At 45.5% G+C, this 5,694-nt stretch overlaps 1 protein-coding gene across 5 annotated transcripts in view; it reads right to left on the reverse strand.

Moving 5' to 3' along the window:
- Window positions 1–5,594, reverse strand: part of COQ8A (coenzyme Q8A) — a 47,078-nt gene extending 41,484 nt beyond the window's left edge. The window contains exon 1 of one of the 5 annotated variants that reach the window (XM_082049762.1): window positions 5,467–5,594. The gene's annotated coding sequence lies outside the window, so the exon portion shown is untranslated. Of the gene's footprint in view, window positions 1–3,117; window positions 3,271–5,427 lie in introns of those variants that run through there. The other 4 variants (XM_082049765.1, XM_082049763.1, XM_082049764.1 and 1 more) reach the window with 4 other exon arrangements.
- Window positions 5,595–5,694: the final 100 nt, after the last annotated feature.

Here is a 5,694-nt window from a genome sequence, read left to right on the forward strand (position 1 = left end):
GGGAACCAACACAGCTCCCAGCCCATCTCATGCTCTGAACTAAAATACAAAGTATAAAAAAGGGAGGTGATCGGTTTGCATTTGATTTTTTTTTTTTTTTTGTGGCATACGCCGTTATGTTGTAATTGTTTTTATTGGAAGTTTTAAGTTTCTGAAAGCACACCAAGTCCAATTTGGGAATTGGAAACCAATAAAAAGTTATGCCTCACAAACAACTGCAGATTCTTTTAGACTCAAATACACCATTACTTAAGATAAAATTCTTGAGAAAAATAGCAGCTCTTCCTCCTGCACTTAAAACACACATCAACCTTAACTTCTAGATCTCAAAGAGCTAAAGAAACAGAGCTGATAACAAAGTTCTCCACGTAAAAGGAGAGAGAACAAGTCATTCACCCAAAGTTACACAGCATGCCAGTGATGGAGTTGGAAAAGGATGACAGCTCTCTCTGGAGTACACCAATCCTTACAGCACACAGCCTATACCCAAGTCCTTTATATATCCACTCCTATAGAGCAAAAAGAAACAAGGATTTATAGCCAGTTTGCTGACCCTCTTAACAATGTACTATTAACAGTCATATCTTAATAATTATAGGTTTCTAGTCAGAACCTTTCTAATTATAACCTCTGGAAAATTAGACACACCCTGTAACTGTACTATACATCTCTCATCCTCAGGAGTAAAAGGATCTTTTCTTTATTATCCTTTTTATTCACCAGGACAGAACCATGCACACTACATGGAGTCACTACTCTGCAAGGTCAGTAGGAGGTACCCCATGGGTGTCCCTCTGGGTGGCACACAAACATCCACCGCTCACATGGCAAACATTACCCTCTCATCACTGCCGTGAACAGCAGGTCAAACACCACAGCCTCCCGCTATCGATCCTGCACGCGTACACATTGATATAGATCCCTTGCCCTGGCAGCTCAGGTTAAGTTCAAATATAGTAACTTACAACACATCCTAGTCTATTCATAGCCCCCTTGCGTACTGGCATCCCAGCTATGGGAGCTTTCTTTTTTCTGGCTGTGCCAAAACCCCCTGTAAGAAGAGGAAAAACAGGATGCAAGAAGAGGATCATAGGCAAAAAAATAACTCCAGAAGACATAATTTGATCTCTGTGCTGAAGGGGAACATAGTCTATCAGAACATACAGCTCCCTGATTACAGCTCTGCCACAGTCCTCAGCCAAGTTATTTGTGCCAGTTCCTACTTAACACAGGTAGGTAATTTTGACACTAGGGTAAATAAGAGTAACAAGCTCTATATTTTTCATAACTTACTGCTAAACCCAATCTGCAAGATATCATGCCTGATGTAGAATCTACAATCTACAATCATTTACGCTCTCTCTCTCTGTATAGATTTTGACGTATTCTATATAACATAGAATAAACATATTGCTTTTCCAAACTAGAAAAGTCAGAGCAACACATATAGGCACATTTGAAAATCCCAAACCTCCCAGAGTGACTTTTGAATGACCATGCTCCACAAAGCTTTGCTATGCAACATGAAATTCTGGGCATACTGATTTTAGAAGAGTTCTCTGAAAGAAACGCTGGATCCACTTCCAGTGTACTGTCCAGTCCTTCTGCCTTCCTTCTCTTTCCTAGTCCTGATTATTCTCTTGATAAATACTTTGACCGTATCAAACTAAAATGAGGATTTAACATTCCCAAATGGCACAACTCAGACAGCAGAAGAGCTGTGACATTTCAGAATACTACAGCAAGCCATTTTATAGTACATTTGTTCAGGACATCCAAAAAAACCAATGTGTGCAGGTGGTTAAAAGGAAGACACAAATAGCAAAAAAAGGGTGACACGAAGATTTAATCTACACACAAAACCAGGACAATTGGTAGGGGCAAAATACAGTAAAATAATTTGTAAGTGGAAGCTATCACATGCACAACACAAAACAGCTCTAGGACCACCTAGACCACAAGCAGACCATCTCTCGTGGTGTTTCCACATGCAGAATCTACGTAGTCTTTAAGTAAAAGACATAGCCTTATGGAGGTTAAAAAAAATAAAATAAAAAACCACCTACAAAACCTTACTTTTTTTTTTAAACTCTGTATATGTATGTAGATTTGTTTAAGCAGGCATACAAATCTGTCAAGCCAACTCCATGGATTGACAGCTGAGTTTTTCAGAGCAACTAGTTTTTTCTTTGCTGTCGGAAGTGTATAGAACACTTGAGGTACTGAATAACTGCGACTGTAAGATGCTTCACTTAGCTTTGTACCTCTACTGACTGAAAAAAAAAAAAAAAAAAGGCAAAAAGGCCAAAACAAAACAAACAAAAAACCCCCAACACACACACACACACACACAAAAGCCATTAAAATAAGGTACAGAAACACAATGGTGCTAAGAAATGGTAAAACTTGTGTGCCTTGTTATTTTCTGGTCTTTCTCACCAGCTTAGTTTAACTTTGCCATCTACTGTAATGGGAGGTGGCATCTAAAAAAATTGAGAACATTTTTTAATCTAAAGATAGGCACGTGTCAATATGAGCTTTCAGTGCTGGGTGAGAAAGCAGACACTGATCAAACCCCCTCCCTCAGAGTTTACAGTTAGCTTGCATTTTGGCTCCATATGTGAGTAACTTATTTTCTTCTTTAGGTACTGAAGGAAAGCACACGCTCGCAGAACAGGCAGCACTTTAAGCACTCCTGTAAAATAAGCAGAGAGAGAAGCTGCTCTTGTACAGATGCTCTGCCCCAGAATACACAGCTCAGCAAGTTAAAAAGGCTCTTCGGAGATTCCCTTCTTAAACAGTTTCAGAGGGAGAAAGCCAGGAGACCTACATACACACAGGAGGTAGGACACCTAAATCCTGCTGCAGACTCACCACCTCCATCCTAAACTGAACTGTTCACCCATCAGTACAGACACATTTAAGGAATAAAAGAAATGCTTATTCATGCATCAAAAGCCGAGTCCTGAGATGGGTTTCACAGGCCATCTGGATCAAGTGAGCTATACCATGCACACTGACATACAAGATGAAAGACCTCAAGACACATGCCATCCCTCGTACCATCCTTGTTAGAACAATTAAACAAACAACAAAACCAAACCAGTCTTTACCTACCAAAAAAAAAAAAGCTCTGTCACCAACCAACCAGTCTAAGGTGAGGGAAGTTAGAAAGCAGGAATTCAGCTGCTGTCCCTCTTCCCTCTCAGTTTCTAGAAAATAAAAAACAAAATGCAGCCTGACAAACAGGGTGTGCAAGAACAGACCACCACTTGCCTGTAAAAGGACTACTGCAGGACTAGAAGCCAAAAACAGTTCTGTTCTTGCTGCGTGGATGCAATAGGAGCTATTATTAACCTGCTCTAAATATCACAAATGAAATAACCAGAGCTGCATTGCATAGCACAGAATTCTCCTTGACAGCAATGAAACAAGGTGATCAACACTCAGTTGGTAAACACGTAAGGGAATTCTCCACATCTTCTGACCTTTTCTTCTACTTATCACACCACTTTATTTTTAAAAAGGAGACGCTGTCAAAGCATCAAGTCACCTATTTCCCCCACCCCTTTTGAGTAAGATTGGACAACATGCAACTGTTTATTCTGAGCATATCTTATTCAAGGTTACCAAGGTCATTGCTAACGAACAGCAAAGAAAAAGCATTTACAAAACACAGAAATAAGTCTCCTGTTCTCAGAGCAAGCAGACTGGTAAGCACATGAACTGCAGCTAAACTTTTCCTTCTGATGATACACCAAAAAGAGGCAAGTTCTTACTGCATGGCAGAGAAATGCAAACCCACTGATTGTTTACACATCAACCTGCTTTGAGTTTTTTCACTCAGAGCAATTTCTGAATCCTTTCAGAAGTCTTTTATTGAGCTACTATTGACTTTGGGCGGTCTCCTTCTGCACCCGGTGCTAAGAATTATTTTGCACATGCTCAAAGAATACACCCCAGTTCAGCGAAGCAATCTAATTTAAAAGATAAGCAATGCAGCAATTAAAGTTTAGAAGTTGTTAATTCTTTTTAGAAAAACAATGCTTCAGCTTATTGAAAGAATAATCTTTTTACTTCGTCTCACATTTTTCTTTGCTTAAACATTAAGTAAAAAAAGTCGTCTTCTTTTTTCTTGGGAGAAGCTTTGTAAGTTCTGTATTTTTCAAACACTGACTGCAAACCCAGGATTTTAATTGTATGAAGGGAATGCAGAGACGTTCCCCACCTACATTCCTGCTGGGTGGGATGAGTGTATTGGGGTATCAGAAATAGTGTTATTACACAGGATAAGTTCTGCAGAAATTAGGATGGTCAGTAACTATGAAAGCAACACTATGCAAGCCAAATTTTTATATCTGTAGGTATTTTTAGGTAGCTTGTTCAGCACCTGTAAGTATCTCCCCATTAATTAATTAAATTAAATAATGAGTTGGACTCGATGATCCTTGTGGGTCCCTTCCAACTCAGGACATTCTGTGATTCTATGAATTCGTGATCACTTTGTTAAAAAGACTATAAGCCCGTTAGTTTATGGAAAGTACGATTATTTCCTTGGGTACCATTCCAAAGGCAGGGGTCTCATGGTTTCTTCCCCCTTCATTTCAGCCGCAAGCAAGCTCTAAACAGCCAAGTGATTTATTTTACATCCATCTTCAATCAGACACATGGAAGAGCCGCAGGGTCTGAGAGAAGCAAGGTTCTGAAGCAGAGCAGCCTGGAAAGCCAGCACACACACAGCACAGGACAAGACCCTGCGATGCCCGTGGCATAACATACACCTCCCAGAATGGAAAAGAAGATGCCATCCATCGTCCTAAGCAACTTTAGATTGAAGAGACAGCCCCGCAGAAACATTTAACTTTCTAGAATATTCTGCACACCCGCTTGGGCGAGCCGAGAGGGGCCGGCGCAGGCGGCGGGAACACGGACATACCCAGCTGAAGGGACGGACCGTGCCTCTGCACAGCGCCGGGTCACACGGACCCGCGCCAGGCAACCGGGCACGGTGACAAGCGCCCGAGCGCGCCCCGCACCGCCCGGGCAGCCCGCGGGGCAGCCCAAGGCCCGGCTGACGGGCTCCCGGAGGCCCTGCTGACCGGCTCCCAGCCCCGCGCCGGCGCTGTCCCGCTGCTCAGCGCCCGCGGCGACGGCTCCCGGCGGCGCGGCCTCCCCCGGTCACCGGCCAGGGCATGGAGAAGGCCGCAACACCGGCCGGGTGCAAGTGCGGAGGCTCGGGCAGCCTCTGGCACGCCGCCGCCATTGCCCACCGGACCCCACACACGTTCCCCCCCGAGACCGACCCACTGAACCGAGGGGCCAGACAGCGGCCGCGCCCCCTCTCCACGCCGGGCACGGGCGTCCTCCCCACGGCCGCACCGCCACCGCCCACCTCCCTTCCCGCTCCGCCGCATCGCGCTGCACTACCTGGTGCAGCCCCTTCCCCTCCGCGGCAGCCGCCCGTACCCCGGCCTGCGCGCCCGGACCGGCACAGCCCCGCCGTCGCCTCTCCTGCTCCGCTCCGCGCCCGCCGCCTGGGCCCGCGCGCCTGTTTACCGCCCTGCCGCCCCCGGCCGAGGCCCGGCCTCGCGCCCCGCCCCCGCCGCGCTCCCATTGGCTGCCCCGAGGGCCCCGCCCCGTATCGCGGCAGAATCGCCGCCGAGGAACGTGCCGAGCCCGTGCACCCCGCGTCCC

This window comes from Streptopelia decaocto (genome assembly GCF_964273445.1).
Source record: "Streptopelia decaocto genome assembly, chromosome: 3".
In the NCBI taxonomy this organism is placed as follows: Eukaryota; Metazoa; Chordata; class Aves; order Columbiformes; family Columbidae; genus Streptopelia; species Streptopelia decaocto.